The sequence below is a fragment of the Harpia harpyja genome, chromosome Z (genome assembly GCF_026419915.1).
Source record: "Harpia harpyja isolate bHarHar1 chromosome Z, bHarHar1 primary haplotype, whole genome shotgun sequence".
Lineage (NCBI taxonomy): Eukaryota > Metazoa > Chordata > Aves > Accipitriformes > Accipitridae > Harpia > Harpia harpyja.
In genome coordinates this window covers 51,073,165-51,096,808 of record NC_068969.1, presented here as the reverse complement: position 1 = coordinate 51,096,808, position 23,644 = coordinate 51,073,165, and positions in this window count along the sequence as shown.

Genomic DNA, 23,644 nt, shown 5'->3' with positions numbered 1-23,644 from the left:
TCTTGTGCTATGAACAATGGTGTTTCAAGATCTGGCTGTTGAGAAACTGAGCTGTCTGCATAGCAGGAAGGCATGGAGCACCTCATCAGCCATCCCAAGTTAAACTTTTGTTGCTTGTCAGTCTGACCCTGCAGTCTTTGATTCAAACTGATGGTTAGAAATGAAAAGATTTCAAGAGTATTATTTGGAACATTTATTTCCCCTGTATCTTTGACCTTTTATTTAATTAAAAGCAAGCAATTTTCCTTTTATAAATTTTTCTCAAAATAAACTTTCTTTTGCCAATAAACAAAACTCAATACATATAATTAAAAATCATAGGTGCTAGCTGTGGCAATATAATTTCTCATTTCTGAATCTCAAAACACCTAACAAACTTCATTTACTGATAGTATTGGTCCACCATTGTTATGTAGATAACTAATTGCTTACATTTACGTACCCTATTTTAAAGCTAGAATTGGGCTTATTGGGCAGGAAGTAAAAATAGGCTACATTTTTGGCACAATGCAACCCAAACAAGAATATCCATGTTTCCTTTACCTAGAAATTTTTAGGCAAAAAGTCATGTGTCATCTCTGAGACAGATGAAAGAGCTAATCATGCTAAAAGGATCTAATTCTATAGCACTCCAGCCCTGCAAAATCTGGGAATGCGGCAATATTGCAGTGAGAAGAGTCTTGCTGAGCAGCTAAACACTGCAGACTGAGTGATCAGGAGGAATGCGGCAACATTGCAGCGAGAAGAGTCTTCCTGAGCAGCTAAACACTGCAGACTGAGGGATCAGGAGCTCTGTAGGACTGGAGCTCATGTGCAGCTCCGCTGGTTTGCTGAACTCTGTGGAAGCAGAGAAGCAGAATCAGCAGCCTGTGATGAAACTTTTCATCTCCCTATAATTCAGAAAGCTAGCCCAGCAGGCTTTGAACTTATCAAAACTCAGATGATGCACTTGGAGCAGACCTTTTAAGATGGAGCCTATTTTATCTGAACACTATATGTTTTCCAATCATGAGTACAGAGAGCTGTTTCAGAGATGCCAGATCTTTCTATAGTTAAACAGTTCCCTTTTAAGCTTGACTTTTTATGCATGAGATATTTTGGGATCAGATAGGTTCTACAAAAGCATTAAGGATTCATTTACATTCACAGTGAAGAAAAAAATATTTTCCCCTGAGGGAGCTGGAAAGCTCTGAAAAACATACATTCTGTCACACCAAGTTTAATGGGAGGGGAATGATATCTTGTAACTGGCTTTTCATAATATCAGTATTTGCTAAGGTAAAAAATAGTACCAAGCTCCTCTGCATACAAATTAAAACCTTCCTTGGACATGTCTTCTCCCTTAGTGACTGACTAACTGGTGTTCAGGCATTTACTGTCCCTGCCTCGAGTGGCACACACTTAAATGAGTGTTATTTTTTCAAGGATTAATATCCCAGCTTTAGATCTGGCTCCTTAGCCCAGAGAGTTCACTATTTTAATTGTGTCTATGTCTTGATCTCAACAGTATTTGTATAGATAACAACTACAAATATAAATGCACAGTTTGGGATTTATGCTAAGTGCTTACACTCCAGTAGAACTGTAATCCCATTTGCCCCTGTATGTTAGGTAACTGCATTTTGGAAATAAATGTCATAATTATCATAAGGTAAATGAGATTTAAAACATTAAGCTACATACTTTGTTCTTTCTTCATATCTTCAGAACTGCTTGGATGTCAAAGGCTGATGACAGTGTTACATGAAGTTCAAGAAAGTTTTTTGTCCTTTGAAAAATATTAACACATAGAATTATGCTTAAAAAAGTGAGTAACCTTACTGAAACCATATTACAGTACCTTACATTAACTATTGAACAGCCATTCATTTCACAAGACTGTTACTTGTTTATATTGAATGTAGTCTCCTTTCAGCCTCATTTGGAATAATCACATGCATGTCATCTTAGAACAGTTTCACCACACGGTTGTCATCCACACATAACTCAATAAATCTTAGGTACACTATTAGTATGGGATTTCCAGACAGGATCACATTGCAAAATAAGGAGTACCAGTCAGCAGACATTAACTAGATTTAGGAGTAGATGGGTCTGTAAGAATATTAAGAGAGCCTCAGGAAATGGGTGGTGAAATACATACGGCCTTATAAGCTGAAGGCATCCCCCAGTTTCTTCTGTAAAACTATTAATATAGTCATGACAGCTTTATTGTTTCCTTAGTTAAAGGAGTATCTCTGGGCTGCAATTTTCAGAAACACAGAGCCATAGCTAGCACATAATGTCCAGTGCTTCATGCGCAGCTGTTCCAAATATTGAGTCTACTAGCAAATTTTGTTGCTGATGGTGTGACCTCCATGGGTGATACTAATTACGGAAAAGTTGAAAAACATTGGTTTCTGTCTATTCTCCTTTTGATTTTTACATCGGTATTTTCAGAGTAGACAATATGCTTTCCCACCTTTGCAGATCTACACTCAGGTATAAGTGGGGACATGGAAACAAGCAGTTGTTGTGATGTGTGAGCTATATTCTCTCTGTAACTTTTGGCAGGTCATTGAACATCTTTTCTTGATTTCTGCCTTGGCAAAATAAGTGCTACCGTTTTAGTATATTATGCGATATAATGATAAAAGAATAAAACAAGTTATTTCCATTACTGTATCAGCAACTTCTTTCAGAGATCTGTGGCAGACAATTTGCTTAGTAAACTACTTCAAACTGCAACAAACTGATAGCAGAATGAATGTATACAAATTGAACAAAACTGCTGAAGAAAGCACTAACTATAACAGTATCTCACATTAATGAGCTTTGTGTTGTTAGATAGTAGTATACCATTGGTACTGCCGATTCTGAGAATTCAAAACCTAAAAACCATTTCCCAAAAAACATAACACTGGCATTAACATATATTATTTAAAAAAAAAAAAATTCCTTTTTTACCTTTCAGACCACACTCAAAAAAGTCTTCAACAAATTCAAGGAACTTGTTCCTATGAGAATGAAATCTAAAGGGGAAACAAGGGTCCATCAAACTAGCATTTGAAAGAGGTAACATTAAAAAAAGTAGTGAATTATTCCAACAAGCAAGAAAACCAGGATACTATAAGACTAAAATGGTTACATCAGAAGCTTGTTAATGCTCTGAAAACCAAAAAAGAATCACAAAAACATGAAACGAATGACACATTGCTAGGGTACAGTGCAAGATAATAGCTGAAGCATGTAAGGACAAATTAGAAATTGGAAGTATTCAATGGCTTTCTTCACCCTTTCATTTAAAATAAAAAGTATTCTGACCCAATTTTTCATACATATAAAGTTTAATAATAAGGTAGTAGGAACACAGCTTTCAGAAGAGGAAATGAACAGGCTAAAGGATATTTAGATGTAAATTTAAAAATGTTTTTAAAGTGTAAGTAACTGAAATCAACAGGGCTTGATGAAGGTCACCCTAAAGCAATGGTTCTCTGGTGAATTTTTGGCTCCCACATCTGACCGCATTTTCTCTCTCACAAGACAAAGATAAGTAATTTAAAAAGAAGCTTTCTATTTAATTTTCTCGAGAGGAGAAAAAGCAGACATTGAGGAATAATTATGAAATGTCATATATACAGGAAATACCTTTACTATCATATGCTTGAAGCAGTCTTAAATTTATTATCCAAGCAGCTCACATTATTAAAAAGTTTGGACAGTACTTTGACAAAAGCTGTGTCCTTGACAATTCTCCTCCAATAGCAGCTAAGTAGAATAGATGCCACATTATTTGTCCTTTAACATTACTGTGACTGTTTTTTCCTACAAAATCTTATTTAAATATTGTAATTTGAAGGAGTAGCAAATTCTGTTACCACTCAAAGCATTTAAGAAAAACAGTAGGAAGTAATTTTTCACACTACAAATATTAAACTGTAGAATTTGTTAATATGGAATGTTATGGACATCAAAACCATAAATGCTTGAAGATCAGTTGGACAAGTTCATGGGCAAAAACCTCTGACATGTAGTTTCAAGGCTCTGGAAGTCCTGGAGGTCACAACTCTTTGAGTTTGGAACAGTACATGGGGAGAAATATCCCTATATACTTCCTTCAGTCTTGGAAATGAGTGGTTGCATTTTTGAAACAAAATTTAGTGACAAATTTTGCATTCATTTAGTTCTCCAGTTATAAGCACTCAAATAAGATGAAAAATACTCTTTTCTAATCTGGCACAGGCAAGCAGCAGTCAGATATGATACATAATTCATGCCTGTTGAGCCAGTCTTCAAACACTGAGTGTTTTAATACAGAGGTAGAATTTTCTTTTTTTTTTTTAAGACAGATATCTCTACAAATGCAGGAGACTCCAAAATGCACTGCCAAAAAATTAATATAGGTTTAATACTTAATATCATGAATTTTGCTTAAGTCACTCAGGCGGAGCAACAAATTATCTGGTAAAGCATTTACATATATGAGTATTATGTGTATGACATATTTACAGCATAGCATGTGACTGTACAAAGCCAAAGTGGCTATAGCACTTGAAATATTTAAAGATGAGAGAGCTGTCAACCAATCTTAGCCTGTGGGGAAAAATCATTTTTATCCAAAGCAAAAAACACAACATGGATTAGAATGAGTGATTAATAGATGGGACCCCAAAAGTAAGAGCCCTTGAGACAGAGATGTAAAAAACCAAGACAAGACAAGCAGGTAATATTTAAAATACTTGCTTTTAAAGAATAGTTTCTGGTGGTTTTTTAAGTTAATCACACTTCTGGGTATCGGCGAAAAGAATGCAACTTTGAGGCATTCATAGTGTCAGGATGTTGTCTGGAACCCTGGATTCCCTCAAGGGAGCTGAGGTATTCTTTAATTCTACATTCATCATACAATTTCCAATCAACCCACTTCAGCCACCTAGAAGTACGTTTTGTGTCCTCTAGCATTACCACTACTACCAACTTAACCTCAAAACTGCAGTAATCACAATTATGTGACTGCTTGGTCAAACAGGTAGAAAGAGCTTGTATTTGTGCTAAATATCATGCAGATGTATTATTCTCCATAGCCTAGTGATTAGTACTCTTACCTTATTCTCCCAAGACTCTTTAAATGTTTTATGATGAACACTCACTCAGCATAAAACAGAAATAATACCCACAAGAGGTTCAGAATAGATGATCACAATTATCCCCTCTGGCCACTCGAGCTATTAGCTTATACATCTGCAGCAAAACATTGGACATTTTTCTAATGGGATGCTCTTATGAAGAATCGAATCTCTGACCGATGCTCTGCCAATGTTGCAAGTAAACAACCTCAGGGCTCCTCAGTTGAGGCTCTTCTTTTGCTGTGATCACTCCAGATGTCTATGAAATATGACTAGATATTGGCCAAAAACCTTTTGGCTATTAATAAATGCCATTTCTGGTTAGAATTGTGTTTTAGCAAAAACATTTCAAAGGCCTGCATGCTACAAATAAGATGGTTTCATTCCTGACCTTATTATTTTTCCATTTGACAGTCAGTTCCCTGACAGATCAACCCAGCTAAAAAACGTGGGTAAAATACTGCTGTAAGCAAGTTATGTATTAAATGTTTTAACCTTGAAAATAAACACAAATCTTTTTTTACCCCAGTAACTCAAAAAGTAAATAAAACTTGAATGTTTTTTCTCAAGTTTGCCTTGACTATTCAGATCTGATTAGAAACTACAGGAATACCTGAGGTTGAATTAAAAAAGTGAACAGCAAGTATTATGACAACAGCCTCTATATGAAGTTTAACTTTTGTAATTCTGAAGTATGTATAAAAGGTAATATTTCTACCATGATTTCTAAAAATGGATCTCAACACCCCATCAAAGGAAACAGATCTATGATTTCTAGACTAAGGAGGGCAGTAACATTTCCCCTTTTCACCACCTTGAAGCTGCTTCTATTGAAGGCGAAGCTGCTTCTATTGAAGGCAAAGCTCCCAGATGGCTATAGCTCAAAAGACAGAAATTAAAGCAGTGAAGCTCTTGTCACTCTTTCCCTTCATTCACTCACTGAATAAAATAATTTCCCTCATAATGCAGCTCTGTTTGTCTCCTATTTTACTTTCCTTTTCTCATGTAAAGTAGCTACATTCACTTCTATATTTTTGGAAGCTGCAGAATACCAATGACACAGAAGAAAAATACAGTGACTGTGCCAATATGCAGAGACTGATAGAAAAATACAAGAAAATGAAATGCTCCCTCAGTGTCTTTGTTTTCAAGATACAGGTTTCCTAACTTTTACTTCTTTATCTTCTTTTTTCCACATGTTGTGTTTTCCTTTTCTTCAGTCCATCCTTCCTCCTCTTCATTTACCTAACCTCTCTCTTATTGTTTTTCTATTGAAAATAACATTCAAACTTCTGGTTTTCCTCATGAACTCCAGTAAGAGGATATAGCAAAAAAATCCCTACACTTCCTTTGGGAAATGAGTAATCACAAGGGATGGATTTTCACTAATACTCTAACATGAACAAGCAGTGGGAAAAAGTGCCTCTCCCTCCTAGTGAGTGCGTTCAGGCTGCTCGTACCACAAATGTGGTTCTGAGAGTGGTTCAGCCCCTGACCTGCTGCTCTACTTGTGAACATTCAGGTGCAGGAGGAAGCATTCATTTGGCAGAGCTGTGGCCTTTTTCCTTCAACAGTCCTCCACACCAATCAACAGAGATGGCTGGTTGCAGAGGAAGAAGCAGTCTGAAAGACCTTTGGCCGAGAAGGAAGCAGCAGGACTGAGATATTGATGCTACCTATCTTGGCTGAGTACCTCTCCATACTCCTTTAGTCAAAGTCAAGAGGGTGACTCTGAGCACCTAATGCTGCAAAGTAGGTGTGTAAAACAAGTGCGTCTGAACACATTCCTTACAATTCTTTTCCAATGCTCCTTCTAAGCACTCACATGGCAACTCCAGGATGAGAGGTGGATCAGGCCCAGCCAGCATGGGTTTACGAAAGGCAGGTCCTGCTTGACCAACCTGATCTCCTTCTATGACCAGGTGACCCGCCTAGTGGATGACGGAAAGGCTGTCGATGTTATTTTCCTTCAGCAAGGCCTTTGACACTGTCTCTCATGGCGTACTCCTTGAGAAGCTGGTGTCTCGTGGCCTGGATAAGTGCACTATTCACTGGGTGAAAAACTGGCTGTATGGCCGAGCCCAGAGGGTAGTGGTGAATGGGGTGAAATCCAGTTGGCGGCAGGTCACAACTGGTGTTCCCCAGGGCTCGGTGTTGGGCCCTGTTCTGTTTAATATCTTTATTGATGATTTGGATGAGGGGATTGAGTGCACCCTCAGCAAGTTTGCAGACGACACCAAGTTGGGAGGCAGGGTCGATCTGCTTGAGGGTAGGGAGGCTCTACAGGGAGATCTGGACAGGCTGGATCGATGGGCTGAGGCCAATCGTATGAAGTTCAACAAGGCCAAGTGCCGGGTCCTGCACTTTGGTCACAGCAACCCCATGCAACGCTACAGGCTTGGGGAAGAGTGGCTGGAAAGCTGCCCAGCAGAGAAAGACCTGGGGGTGCTGGTTGACAGCCAGCTGAATATGAGCCAGCAGTGTGCCCAGGTGGCCAAGAAGGCCAATCGCATCCTAGCCTGTATCAGAAATAGTGTGGCCAGCAGGAGCAGGGAGGTTGTTGTTCCCCTGTACTCGGCACTGGTGAGGCTGCACCTCAAGTACTGTGTTCAGTTTTGGGCCCCTCACTACAGGAAAGACATTGAGCTGCTAGAGCATGTCCAGAGGAGAGCAACCAAGTTGGTGAGGGGCCTGGAGCACAAGTCTTATGAGGAGCGGCTGAGGGATCTGGGGCTGTTCAGTCTAGAATAGAGGAGGCTGAGGGGAGACCTTATTGCTCTCTACAACTACCTGAAAGGGGTTGTAGTGAGGTGGGTGCTGGTCTCTTCTGTCAGGTGGCTGGAGATAGGACAAGAGGAAATGGCCTCAAGTTGAGGCAAGGGAGATTTAGGTTAGATATTAGGAAAAATTTTTTTACTGAGAGGGTTGTCAAACATTGGAATGGGCTGCCCAGGGAAGTGGTTGAGTCACCATCCCTGGAGGTATTCAAAAAGCGAGTGGACAGGGTACTCCAGGGCATGGTTTAGGGGGCATGGTTAATGGTTGGACTCGATGATCTCGAAGGTCTTTTCCAACCGAAATGATTCTATGATTCTGTGGAAGAGGGAGGCTGTAGGTAAAACCAGAATAGACTGGACTGACTAAACCAGAAGGCTTCAGTTCACTTTCACTTCTTTTTCATTTCTATTTCCTTTATAAGAAAAGGTTGCTATACTGCACTTGCTTGACGCCACAAAGGGCTAAATAAATTCCTTAGATTGCAGTAGTACTGCAAATTGTTATTTATGAAATATCGAAGATAAAGATTTTATGGCAGGTAATTCCATGTTCAGTCCTCTGCTTACTGATGGCAAGCTGTGACCAGCAAATGTTTCTATACAACCACCCTCACTGCAGTTGTATAGTGATATTAGTTTCAATGCTTTCTCTTAATGGTAATATTTCAAAGTGATGCTGAGTTGCATATTCATGCTTATTAGCATAATTCAGCACATTAGGAGGCATTCAGGAACTGGAAAATGTAAGGGGCAATGCATAAAGGGATATTTTCTTTTTAAAATATATAGAGATGGGGAGCCGTTACAAAAGGACTGAATGGCAACATAGAATAAGCAGGAGGTGTGTACTTGAGGAAAAGCTGTCAGGCGATATGCATGTATCCTTGCTGCATGGGCACAGCAATCAGCAACATCCCAGAAAGTATCGCTACACTGCCAGCGATTCTCTCAAAATCAGTTGAGTCCCCCAAGGCAATGCAATATACTGGAAAACAAGATTGGTGCAACCTACATTATGATCATGGGAAATTAAAACACTAGTTCCCTTTGTTAGAAGAAAAGCAACCTGCTTTTCAGAGGAAACGTCATAGACATAGCCCCCTCTTCATTATTTGCATATTGTGTTGCCTAAACCCTACTGGTATTCAGGAACCGAACAGTAGTTGATACTGTAACTGGAGTATGGCAGAAACACAATTCTCTATGTTGTGCAGCCTCCCTGGTCCTCTTGCTTTAGCTTAGCACTGTCAGCACCCCCATCTGTGTGTAAAATCCACCCTTTCTGACAATCTCCAGCTTGAACTCCCTGAGACTAGTGTAATATTTAATGGTTAGAATGTGGATGAAATGGCTTGTGAGTAGCTTGATGATGATCTAATTGCAGCCTAAAAGCTTAAGAGAGACCAGTGACAATGTGACAACTGTAATTTTTGTTCGTTTCACATTCTTTAACAGCATTGGTTACTGCACAGAAGCACCTGGCTATTTATAGAAGAGAAATAGAGAATACATAGAAACAGAGTTGTTGTATCCTGTCCTTTCCATTTAGCATAAAAAAACCTCACCAACACAGGAAAGAAGGAAAAATATGATACTCATTATCCTGTATGTTCTACCAATTATTTTAAGACAACAAGAAAATAATTAATTCCAAATAAATTCTAGATTCCAGACAGGAGTCCAAAATTGAAACTATTTGTATGTGGAAAACAGCCTTATGTTTTTATACTTAACCTTTATCTTTTTTATTAGCTTCACTGACTTTACCATTTCCTTCCTGTACAGAAACTTTTTTAGAATTTGAGGTTTATACTTAAAAAATGCAACAAAAAAAATCTAATTTGTTTATTGCTATAACATTTACTAAATTAAATATAATCTCCAGAAATTAAGGTACAATGCCAGTGTGTAAGCAGTGGAGAGATGCAACTGAAGGAGTGATTTCCAAAGGGTAGGTTTTTATGTTTGGGAACAGAGTTACGTATTGTACTGTGGTCATTAATGAATAGCACCACCAGAAACCATGCTGACATGACAATAAGATTGTACTTGAGACAGAAGTCTGTGTGTTAACCTAGCTTCTGACAAAAACATAGCATCGATATACAGATGTGTGTTGCTGTTGTGGTTTAACCCCAGCCAGCAACTAAGCACCACACAGTTGCTCTATCACTCCCACTCCCCCTCCTCAACTGGACAGGGGAGAGAAAATATAACAAAGAGCTCATGGGTCGAGATAAGAACAGGGAGAGATCACTCACGAATTACCATCACGGGCAAAACAGACTCGACTTGGGGAAAATTAACTTAATTTATTGCCAATCAACCAGAGTAGGTTCATGAGAAATAAAACCAAATCTTAAAACACCTTCCCCCCACCCCTCCCTTCTTCCCAGGCACAGCTTCACTCCCGGATTCTCTACCTACCCCCACCCAGCACCGCAGGGGAACAGGGGATGGGGGTTACGGTCAGTTCGTCACACGTTGTCTCTGCTGCTCCTTCCTCCTCAGGGGGAGGACTCCTCACTCCTCCCCTGCTCCACTGTGGGGTTCCTCCCACAGGAGACAGCTCTCCATGAACTTCTCCAATGTGACTCCTTCCCACAGGCTGCAGTTCTTCATGAACTGCTCCAGCGTTGGTCACCCACGGGGTCACAAGTCCTGCCAGAAAACCTGCTCCAGCATGGGCTCTTCTTTCTCCATGGACCACAGGTCCTGCCAGGAGCCTGCTCCAGCGCGGGCTTCCCACGGGGTCACAGCCTCCTTCAGGCACCCACCTGCTCCGGCGTGGGGTCCTCCCTGGGCTGCAGGTGGATATCTGCTCCACCGTGGACCTCCACAGGCTGCAGGGGGACAGCCTGCCTCACCATGTTCTTCACCAGGGGCTGCAGGGGAATCTCTGCTGCAGCGGCAGGAGCATCTCCTCCCCCTCCTTCTTCGCTGACCTTGGTGTCTGCAGGGTTCTTTCTCTTACATGTTCTCACTCCTCTCTCTGGCTACAGTTTCTGTGCCGCAGCAACTTCTTCCCCTTCTTAAATCTCCATCAGACATGGGGGAAGCTTCTGGCAGCTTCTCACAGAAGCCACCTCTGTAGCCCCCCCAATACCAAAACCTTGCCATGCAGACCCAATACTGTTGCTACTCTGTAAAAAGTGGAGCAAGCTGATATCACATGGTGAGAGAAAAAGTTAATCTTGCATAGAAAAATTAAAACAAAGCAAATGAAAAATAAATGTAATCATATATGCAAGCTCGGAGTTAGAAATCTTCACAAACACCTGAGCCAAAGCCAACAGGGGCAACTGATGTCTCATTGCTATGATATCCCACTCATTTTTACAAGGAGAGAACAGGAAGATAGGTTCTGTTTTGCTTCTTTTTTTTTTTTCTTTAATCTGCAAGAAAATACAATACTAGGTTAGAGAATAGTATAATGCATGAGGTCTTGTGATAGGATGCAGTGAAATATACTATGTTATTCAAACCACGAGGAGCTAAAGAAGGGTGTGTGTATTATACCTCTTAGCAGATAGGAGAGAAGCATTACTTTCTCTCAAACAGTGGTTCATTCCTGAAACAGAAAATATCCTTGTTAGAATACCTACACAGAAGCACCTGTATTATATCCTTTGAAAACTTTTTTATTTACTAGATGGTTCATTTATTATTTATTTATGTATTTATAAAGTGACTTTACAAGGTGTTAGATGGTAAGATTTCATTTGAAAATACATATTTATTTTACACAACCTATATGTTCCTCCTTTTCCATACACAACACTGCATGATACAACAGCCCCTCATTAGAAGGAGGCATATTTTTACAGCCTTAAAAACATAAGTTTACCCCTCAAAGTAAACATCAATGAACTGCTTAGTATGAAGGGGGATTTGCTTACACTGAACTCTCAAAGAAAATAACTGTTCCTCTTAGGTAGTGTATTGATCCCGAGCAGGAGAGTGTTCCATGTTTAGGGACTAGTGATCCACATAACAGTTGACCTGCATAGGCACAGGACTGTGCTGCATTAAGCTGCACACACAGGGTGGCTTTCAGGCCTGTGCTGTGCTGCCCAAATTGGTTGGCTGCGGGACAGATTCAGGCAGCTCACTGGAAGAGAGGAGACCACAGGCAGCACCCACTGGATACCAGCGATTATACCACTTGCCTTGCCTTGCCTTTACCTAAAAGTGCAGCAAGAAGTTCTCATTACAGCATCCTTTAGGAACAAAGTTACTTTCTTGTAAGGAAAATATATAATAGCTCACAGGACCAAAAGCGAGAGCTTCTCTCCATGGACAGGATCTGCTCTGCACAGTGTGCCATGGGAAAATCCATCTGGGCTCTACCCGATGCCACACAAGTGCAGGGTGCCCAGCAACTGAAGGGACGTAAGATCTACTCACTACCTATATTGCTCTTCTTATTCTGTCTAATTAAAGCAGTTATCTTGTTAAGCCATTTGTTATCAAGTCTTGCTTACCGATCCAGAAAAAGCCCTGCACTGTATCCCTCTCACCTCACCCCTCATCTTCCACCCCAGTACAGAACATGCAAGTACATGGCATGAGGAGACAGGTATGCTTGCATAGCTTACCCTCAGCGTTTGATCTTTTTTCAGTTCTTGTTTGTATAGGAAAGTTTGTATACATTTGCCATCTCCAGCAATAGTTTCAAGTTCAGATCTCAGAAGAATTAAATAAATTAATTAGATTGATTCTACCATGCAAGTTTCTAATCTATAATCCATAGCCTGTAATCATGGAAATGCTTACATAAACCCATAATCTTGCACAGCATTATTCCTTCAATTAAATAAACTTAAGTAAATGCTCAAATGTTTCCATGACCAAGGCCTGAATTTCTTGCGGTACCATGTATCTGATGGTTGAATTAAGGCAAATCTGTTAGCCTGTCTTTCTTGTGTCTGTTTCCTTACCTATAGTACCAGCTGAGCAGAGCAGATTTCTGTAAACAGGGTAAGTAAGCAGAGAAAATCAGAAGGACATTAGGGGATAACTGAGAGGAGAGAAGGAGATGGTGGAGACTACAGTAAAATAAATGTCTCTATATGCAGGAACTACTTTAAGCCCACACTTCTTTTAGCCAAAGAAAATGGTGTAAATATTTCTTTGTTAATAAGATCAACATATAAAGGTGTGGATATCGAACACTTATTTATGAATCAACCTGATTTGCAAAAAGAAAGCTAGTAAGCTTGCAGCCAAATATTTTCAATGTCTCAAAGTAAGGTCTTCTCTCACGCCTACTTCTAATTGTTTATCATTATTTGTTAATGTTACTAACTTTTTGTCCATTGCTTTAACTTAATGTTCCGTCTTGAGAACACAGAATTTAGGCTGCTTTTTAATGAAGTTGTACATTATGAGACATTTTGAATAATATATGATAATGGATTCATTTCAGGAACTGGCAGAGTTCCTAACAAAATCATATTAAGCTTCATTGAATAGTATTTCCAGAAATTATATAAATTTTGAGAATTCTGAAAGTATAAAACATTAAATGTGAATTTCCAGATTCCTAGACACAGATTTTTTCATAACTGTTAAATGAAGTTACCAGATTAGGTTTCACTTATGTCAGAGTTGAGAGCATAGTTACTTGCCCACTCTTCAAACAGGTAATATATAATCCATATATTCTGGTTATTTATTTAAGTGTCCCATATTTGCTACACAGATACAGGTAAGAAAACGGGTAAAATTGACCTCCTGTACTATTCTGTCCTTATTTACTTTCTCCGTCTAATGAATGGCATAAGAAGTGAACCACAGATTTTTTTTTTCATGGGGTATTTATAGTTCAGCCAGTTAGATTATTTAATGAAATTGCATCCAGGACAGAGTGTGTACAGGAGGCAACCTCTCTATTAGGATGCAGACTTCTCAGTGAAAGTATTTAAGAATGATGTAGCAGCTAGGAGAGTGACAGAGGTAATTAAGGTTCTAAAAATAAAAAAAAGCGCATGGTGATGCATCCCATATTTGATTTTTCTTCCAGCTGCTAATTATGCAAATTTATCCTGATAATTGTTACTTAGGCTGGAATCTTCCTATTACATATTCATATCACTTACAAAGATTCAGTCAACCAACCTGTGTTTTGCCTCTGCCAAGGTTTTCACGTACAGTAAAGCTTCTGACAACTTGGGCTTCAACTTCTGTACTGGTTTTATAATGGTGTTACAAACTAGGTAATGCCAAGGATGTCAATAATTAATCACTCAGGGAGGAGGAGAAGCCAATTCTCTTTCTTAGGTTATCTGTGTATGTTAACAGCCTCTTGGTTTCTATTTGTTTGTTTTTACATATTCAAAATCTTCATTTAAGATAGGGGACACTGCGCTTGCCCTGTAGTTTGTAGTTTTCAGGCAGCCTGAACACACAGAGGTACAGGCATATGTGTCAATATTTTGGAGCTACTTCTCATAGGACTTTTAAGCTATAATCACAGACAGCTGTAAAACTTGTTTTTACCAAACACTTTCACAGTGAATACAATTTCTGCTTCACTTGTAAATAACAATCCTAGTATTACAGTTAGATCCTGGTTCATTCAAAGTTCTCTTTTTTGCACTTGCTTTAAGATTTGTGTATTATCTTCTGCATCTCAAAATATACGTGCTTCATACTAGTCAGGAGGTGTTTTTATCTATCCACACAGAAAACTTCAGAAAAATATTAAAAATGTGATTATTCAGATTTTGTGCCTAATTAACTAAAGTTGACCAGGAATAGAAATCTCAGATTAGTATTATTTAGAAAATTAGACTGTGATGTAAATATTAAGCCATGTTTAAGCAAAGTTGTTTTAGCACTCTAGAAGTTACAAATATTTAAATTCAGCAGTTTCATACAAGCACATTCAAGTTTTTCAAATGGACTTGAAGTATATACTTACTAACTAACTGTGTCCTATTGCACTACCAAATAATTATGCAGAAGTGTAACTTTTACAATATTCCTTAACAGGGACTTACTAACATGCAGTTATACTTGCTCTATCAAGTCCTGCAAGATTTGGCTCTGTGACTTCCTTAGATTTCACAAACCTTTAGCATTTTTTTCTCTTGTTCTGATGAGAACGTTCTTGGAAATAAAAGAAACTTTTTTTTTTATTTTTATGTTTACAGATGGAAGATTCCCTACAACGTTATTTATTTTTAATGTAACACAGCTGCTATATAAAAAGCAATGAATACTTTCAAAGAGGTAAGCAATCCTTTTTTAAATTATCAGTGTTTTCATCAGCTTAACCACATCTTTGCTTCATCACAAGGATATTTCTCAATACATTACATGATTCATTTGTACCTAACTTGCTAGAAACATGAACATATGTTGAACTTGTCTCTGAGAATCAAGCTTTTTGAGTTACAAAAGAGGACAAGGAGGACAGGAATGCAAACCTTTCCATACAGGTAATGTGTCCAAGAAACTGCCTTAAATCCGAGTGTGAGTAGACCACATTAAGGAGAAAAACAAATGGAACAATATCAGATCATCAGGACACAATGGCATTCACCCAAGGGCTCTAAAGAAACTGAAGGATATTGCTGAGTGACTGATTGCACAACCTCTTTTCAATGGGCCCAAGCATCAGAGGACTGCAAAATGGTCAGTATGACACTGACTTTTAAAAGGCTTCCAAAGGAGATGCAGAAGAGGAACTACAGAGCAGTAAACCTGATTTCTGCATTGGGCAAGTTAGTGGAAGCCATCAAAAAGAATAAAATTAATGGGAGTGTGGATAAATGCTTTCAACTGGGGAAGAATCCGTATAGGTATTGTATGACTTCTCTTTACACATGAATGCAATGGCATTCTTTGAAGGAATCAGTAATCATGTGCATTAGAAAGGTCCTGCTGACATAGTCTACTTCAATTTCCAAACAATGTCACTGTGTATCCCTGCGTCTGGAAGGTTAGGCACAGTTGTCGTGCCTCTGTGTCAAAATGTATAGAGTAAAACTCAAAGAGGTACACAGACGGGTGTAAAAGACTTGGTACACCTTTCATATTAGGACTGACTAGCTCAACTAGCACAGTTCATCCTGGGAAAAAAGATGACTGAGAAGGCATTTCATACAAGAGAGGATTAATAGAGAAGAATTCCTCACTATCTCTCTGAACACATGAACTAAGGGGCTTCAAATAAATAAGCAGCATTCCCATTCAGAACAAACAGAACAATGTGTTCTTCACAGAGAGCATAACTAAGCCACACCGCATTCTCTACATTTTTAGTAGATGTGGTTCACTGACCGATTCTTGATTCCTGTGGAAAAGATACCATGATTTTATGAGCAAGCATTGTTTCATAATATTCATATGCAAATGAAATTAATGAAGATTGCACAGGCAACCTTCAGATTTCTTAATATTTAAGTGCTTGTCTTTACAAATAATCTTTTTTAAGGTTCTCTGTACATTGTGCCTAATAGCTCTACCACTCCATGAAGCAGTACACGCTGACCCAGAAGTGATTGCAAATGACAGCATTCTGATGCATAAGAAACATACACCTCTCTCCAATACTCCTGCAGCATTCCACTGCAGTTTTCAACAGTTTCAGAATTGATTTGCACTTGTGACTTTCATTCTGCATGAAAGCTTGTGTCAGCTGTGCTGCTGCTGAAATTTAAGAGTTGATCAGCACTATTTGTGACCAAGCAGTGCCTCAAAAAATTCTATATTGTACTAACACCTGTGAATGTGGAAATACTGTCTCCACTTCATGGTCTAGACTTAATGGGCATGTCAGAACAGCTTTGTTTTTCAAGTATCCAACTGAGCAGCTACTTAGAAATATTTATTTCTGAATCGTGACTAAAACTCTTGCAGTATATCTTCCATAAAAACATGAAACACATGAGAGCAGGACACTAGAAATCTTAGCTGAGCTCAAATATCCTGTCTCTGGAGTATAAAAATACCTCTTTTACTTCTAAACCAAGATTATGATGTATAATTCTATTAACATACCAGGAATTTTGAAAGTGGTCACGGATGTGACCCTCTGTGAGGTCTTTCCCGTAATGAAGAATTCAGTAATACTACAGCCTATCTCAAGCAAAAGATATCTCTTATTTTTTCTTAGGGAATTGCTGAACTCAGCCAGCTTCTACTGCACAGGAACTGTGATTAAGGTGTGGTTCATCACGTAGGTGCTGGCACAATTTTTTGAGCATGGCCTAATCTAAAACTATATTTTTTTCCCCTTATTTTTCCTAAATCCCTACCATTTCTCAGTTCTTAACACACGCCTTTAAGGGCCCTGAGAGCATGCTCCCTCCCGGCCAGGGCTCTGGACCAACATGGGATAATGCAACTGCTGCCCCTTCCAGCCAGTGACTTTGGGGTGAGGGCCCCAGGCAGGGCCGAACCCTGTCCCACGGGACCCGCTTTCGGCTGAGGCTTTACTGCTCAGCCCCAGCCAAGCCCCGGCTCCTGCTGCCTCGCAGCCCTGCCTGTGCCTGGCCACACGCCCCGTTCGCCGGCTCCTGGACCCTGACCCCGGGCCGGCTTGTCACTACGAACCTGCCCACCGGTCATGGGGCTGTGTCTGATGCTGGTTCCCCTTGCTGGCCTTCACCCTGACCCCCACCCATGGGCTAATGTCCCAGCGCAGCCTTGACCCATCCCTGTCCCCACAGAGGTGCTTGATGCTCCAGGCTGGGGACTGCCGCTGGCTGCCCCCCGGCCCACCCTGCTCCCTGCCTGTGGGTGGCGGGACGGGCCCTGGCTGCCGATGCCCCTGCCGCGCAGTCCCCTGCCCTGTCCAAGGGTCTCCCTTGGCCCCCATGGAGCAGCAGACCCCCCCGGTGCCCCGAGTACGCCAGGTGTTTCAGCTGCTCTCTGAACTGCAGTAGGTCAGCATTTCTCTTTCAGCGTTTCAAACAATGCTGCGATACAATGATCAGATCAATGATAACTAGATAGACTCTGCTTCCTAATACACTCCTGCTTGATGAATGTCCCCTGTAAATTACTGATTATTCTATGAACTTCAGTAAATGAATCATGTAAATCAGAGAAGCTTGGATACTACACAAAATCAAGCTTTCACCAAGCTTTCAAGGAAGCATCCTGACTCTCTAACCGCTTTTTTCCTCAAAATTTGCCACTTGTGTCAGTGATGTCATTATATTCATGAGCTTTTAATTTAGGCAGCCTTCAAAGATTTTTCCAGAATACTGTGTGGACAGAGAGACTGTGCTTATCTTGAACTTTACATAAGCATTGCAAATACTGTTGCTATCAGTGAACTATGATTATAGACTTTCAGAAAGAAAGAATACCTAGTGTAGAGATGGTCATGAGCGTAGCCATTTGATCTTACTGATACTGACGCATCAGTTTAAATTGAGTTATATCTGACCCAGATCTGATAATTCAGGCCTCAAAGGATTTTTTTCAGGGAAACAGTAGCAGCATCTCAGATAAAGGTCACATGACTTAAGAATAGACCAATGATAGTGACAATCAAAAATTACAAAATTTCAAATTTCAAAATTTACATCTTTGACACAAAATCATCTATGTGTGTTGATTCTTACACAGCTTGCTTAAAGTGCATTATTTGCATTAATTTCCTGGATTATTGTATTGTATCTTATTGTGTACTGATACGAGACAAGATTTCTATGTTTTCATTTAAGAATATAAATGCTAGACATTTAAGTCTAAATTGGTCTCTCTAGACTCCATTTATAATCAGCAGACAGAAACAGGTAACTCTAGCAGGTAATTTATCTTAACTGTCTAAAATAAGTTAGATTAATTGCCCCATGTGGTATCTTCAATGCAACTTCAGATGCCCGAGATGAATCTTACATAGGGTGTCCAAAACCATTTCCTATCCAAACAGCGCACTGTATCATCTGCCATATTTACTCAAATTTCACAGAAATTAAGGCTTAATATGGAAATAATTATTATAGTACACACTGGAGCATAAGCATGCTGAAACAAAGTACGAAGACTTTCATATAAAATGTCATATTCTAGAGAACACTGAAACGTACTGCCCCATTTCCTTCCTACAATTTCTAACTTTCTTCCTCCAAGAAAACCGCAAGTGTGGGTACTAGCAGTGTTGGTTCATTTATTCTACATAACAACCAGTTGAGAAGAAAAGTATGTCGAGCCCACACTTTTGCATAGTTGCTTCCCTGATAAAGAACTCTGTCAGAAGTTGTATCTGATCATGAGAAAAATTTGAGGAAAAGAACAGATATTTGCTTCAGTTGGAAGAATCCATAAAAATTGGTTCAGTAACAATGCTAATTCTATTGGGTTTAGGGCTCATTTGAAACCCATATTATTCTTGCTGTTCGCAGTAATCAGTTACTCCTATACACAGAATAGAGACAGATTTTAACGAGGCTCTATTTTTTTCCAGTTTTCGAAATGACCACATCAGCAAATTCGTACACGTTTATTTTGTAAGTTCAGTTTTAGTATCTTCACTGTGTAAACTGTTTACCATTACTATTTGTTCTGCGCTGAAGTGTCAGCATGCAGATGGCTGCCTGTCTTTTCTCATAATACAATATTTGTTAATATGATTACAGTATCTTGGGGTACCATGTGTAATTCTTCTGTTGATCATGGGCAATGTTTTAGATGTGATGATCAGATTCTAATTTCCCCAAAGATTCTATCACTTGTGTCCTGACCTTTGGTAGCTATGGCAGACTTTTAACTGAAACTTTCCTCAACAGTTTCCTTTGCACACCTGTTAGGTACCAGTACTCTTTTCAGGTCTTTTGAGTAATCCAGAAAGAAATTTCTAACTGTCTCCTTGCTTATTGACCCCTCTTATTGTAAAGCAAGAACTATTTCACAGTCTTCTAGGTTTAATAGACTTCAGTATGTAAAGCACATGAACTGAATTTGGTCTTTAGGATTTCTCTGTCCATTCTATCTCTCAAGGGAGGTAACAGTTTTATTTAAAGGTGCAGACATCTGACTTTCACAAAACCCCCCACCCTTCTTTTAGAAAGCTCAAGGTTTAGGGTGCAAGTCCAGACATCTTCTGATGTCTGGACTTGAGCATAACTCAAAATGATTCATTCCCTGGATTAAACTCAAAGCCATTTTTCATGAATATTCAAGACCCTCATATCTTCTTTTCTTTCCCACTTCAATTCCAGCACAGGAAACTTGGACATATTCCATGCAACTATCACTTTCCTTTAGACTGACAGGATAAAATTAACTAAAAATTATGTGGCTTTAAGAACCATCTCTATTTTTAATCCTGTAACCCCGAGACTGGACTTCTTTTCTGGCACTAGTGTCTAGTGGTTTTTTCCTTTGCTTTCCTTTAGAAGAGTGAACCTTAACATGAACCAGACAACCCACCAATGATTCGTAACATTCTTCATTGCTCCAAGTTCTCTGATCTAATTAATTGGTGGACTGATACTTAACTACACAAAAAAAAAACCAAACCAAACAAACCAACAAGCTTTACAGGTCTAATTATAACTTTAGGATTCTGGGGTTACAGAATATCCAAGTTTAGGACTATTTCTCCCAAGAAGCATCTTTTTTTTCCTTTGTTATACTTTGGAACCCTAGGCATAAAATGTTGTGGGTTCTTGCTTTCCCATTTCTTTCCATTGATTGCAGCTACCCTAGACAGTACATTAATGAGTGACATTTTAATATTAAACTATTAATTGCTCAAACCAAACGTAAAAAAGCAAAGTCATTCTTGTTAAGGGTCATTTGTCTTTGTGATTGGCAATCCTTAAATAGAGAAGGCCAGTCCCCCAATAGCAGACATCTGTAAAACTACTGTCTAAATGGTTCTCTCTATAGTTATACTTACTGAAGGTCCTCTGGACTGGCATTTGTCCTGAAAGATAAATGTTGCCAAAATGGCTCCTACAAAATGCTGTTTAAATCCACAACACTGCAAACTGCCAATTGTGAGAAATGCTTTCCTTTTCAATCTGCTTCATAATACAGTTAACATCGTTGACAAATAATTTATTTTTCATGCATTTACTTAAAACTTAGGCCAACAGAAAAGCTTTTCACAGTGAGCTGTAGAAGTGCCCCTGCAAAAGCACTTCTGAAAATGTTCCATCTTACAATAAGCATCTGAAGATATGGACCAATAGCTAGAGAACTTTTCTTGGTGGGCAAATGTCCCTTAGAACAGGCTGTAACTTTCCAGAATGTATCTTCAGTGTGAGAAATGCACTCACGCTGAAATTTCATGAATTTTACAAGTTTATTATAGAACAAAGGCAAACAGCGCTGGGCACATGGTCAAAACCAGAGGCGCACCGGTTATACCCAAACTCGCCTTTTTATACACTGTGTTTGTGGCATTTCAAAGGGTTATTTTAATATTTCAGGTATCTATTAACATAACTCCACCCCAGACCACCCCCCACTTGCGCGCGTCTCTTGTGGTTTGGAGGGGCCTTCGGGAATCTGCAAGGGATGAAGTCAGTAGTCTTCCTCTGGCGGCCTTCGGGGATCTGCAAGGGATGAAGTCAGTAGTCTTCCTCTGGCTGCAGTTTTCCCCCTGTCGTTTTCCTCCAGTCACACTTTTCAATATTTTCACATTAAACTCCTGGTTTTCCTTTGTTCTTCTCGTATCTTTCATGTCAAATAATCTTTGACCCCCAAAATGCTGTTCTCATGCTAACAAATCACTCCTTATCTTCTTACTTGTGTTCTCAATTTTACTCGTCCTTGAGTCCATGTCTGTTTTTCTATGTTTTCACAAATCTATCTACACATCCTTTAATTACTTGAGTTACAGGATGTCTTATCTCATCAGAGGAAACTACATATTCTGCTTGTGCCCATTTATTGCCTACAAACTATAAAATACAATTGATGCCTGGAATATATTAACTACATATTTCCCATGTTAAGGCCTAATTTAGTGGTAGTGAGGCAAACATCCTTTCGGGATGTAGCTTATGCAGTAGTTAGGCAAATTTCAGTGTTCTCATTTTGCGAAAGCCAATATACATTTCACATTCAGTGTGATCATCTTGGTCATTTGTCAAACTACTGAATAAGAGCTGCTGTCATTTTATGTCACTCAGTAGGTTTTTGGGTCTTTCTGTCATATGGCCTTAGGTTTAGCAATTGAGGGCTGAAATTGACTTGTGTACATGTGTCAAACATTTAGTGCAGTGGGATACTAGTCTGATCATCATCTGAACATGCTCTGAAAAACTAAACTATAAATAGTAATAATCTTCAGATGAGTAACTGGCCAGCAGGCCGAAAAGACAGGAAAGCAGATTATTTCAAAGGCTACATTAAGAAACATATTCTAGTCCACTACTTTTGTACTACCACGGTATATACCATTCACCCTTATTCAGCGAACTCCCCAGCAGGCGCACCAGAAAATCCTGTGTTTACTTCCAGAATGGGCAGTCGCACCAGCACAAGGTGCAGTGGGAGGGAAAGGAGAGGTCATAGCTAGGGCAAATTCCTATTGATTGCTAATAGCGTATGCTTCCTTATACCACAATTTAGAGCAGCCACAGCCAGGTCTCTTCAGAATCATAACTAGTTATTGTTTTTTTATTTCTCTTGTATCTCCTTATCCTGTAAGAGGCAGATTAGCTCTAGAGTCTGATACAGTGACTTGCTCTCCCTTTCATGGAGGCAGATGGCGTATAAGCCAAAGTTTCTTTCTTCGCTAGCAGTGCAGCAGGTGTTCAGCCACAGGGGCCAGGGAGGAGCTATAGCTGCAAAAGCGTTGCAGCTGCTGCTTGAAATGCTCTCAGCATACCTCTGAGCTGGTCAGGCTCATGCTGCTAGGGCAGATACTCTCCCTACTTTTTTCCTGTGCAGACAGCACTTCAGCACAAAGGTGCAGCCCATAGTCAAAATGCATATGTTCACTTTATTACCTCAAGGAATCAAGGTACTGCAGATGGTATATGACTATTGCTGTTGTTTCATTTTCTTGAAGTTGTTTGCATTTGGCTTGTTTATCATTTCTTCAACAGAGATGCTTTAGGAAATACTGAATAAGAAAATATAAACAAGGAGTTGCTACCTCATATCTTCCTTCTGTTTCCAGTCTTCCTGAATGAGATGCACTGTAAGATTAACTTCCTTTCAACATTAGTTGCTTTTATTGTTAGAACTCTCCACCTGACACTCAAATGAATCATAGAATCACTGAATGATTTGGGTTGAAAAGGAGCTCTAAAGATCATCTAGTCCAACCTTCCTGCCCTGGGCAGGGACATTCTTCACTAGGTCAGATTGCTGAAAGCCACATCCAACCTGATCTTGAACACATCCAGGAATGGGGTATCCACAACTTCTCTGGACAACCTGTTCGTGGCTCTCACCACCCTCATCATAAAAAAATGTCTTCCTTATGTCCAATCTAAATCTACCCTCTTTCAGTTTAAAATCATTGCCCCTTGTCCTGTCACTACAGGCCTTGGTAAAAAGTCTCTCTATATCTTTCTTATAAGCAAGCCCCCTTTAAGTATTGAAAGGCCACAATAAGGTCTTCCCAGAGTCTTCTCTTCTCCAGGCTAAACAACCCCAACTCTCTTGGCCCTTTGTCATAGCAGAGGTGTTCCAGCCCTCTGACCATTTTTGTGGCACTCCTCTGGACTCACTCTAACAGGTCCATGTCTTTCCTGTGCTGGGAGCCCCAGAGCTGGATGCAGTACTCCAGGTGGGGTCCCCAAGAGTAGAGGGGCAGAATCCCCTCCCTTGACCTGCTGG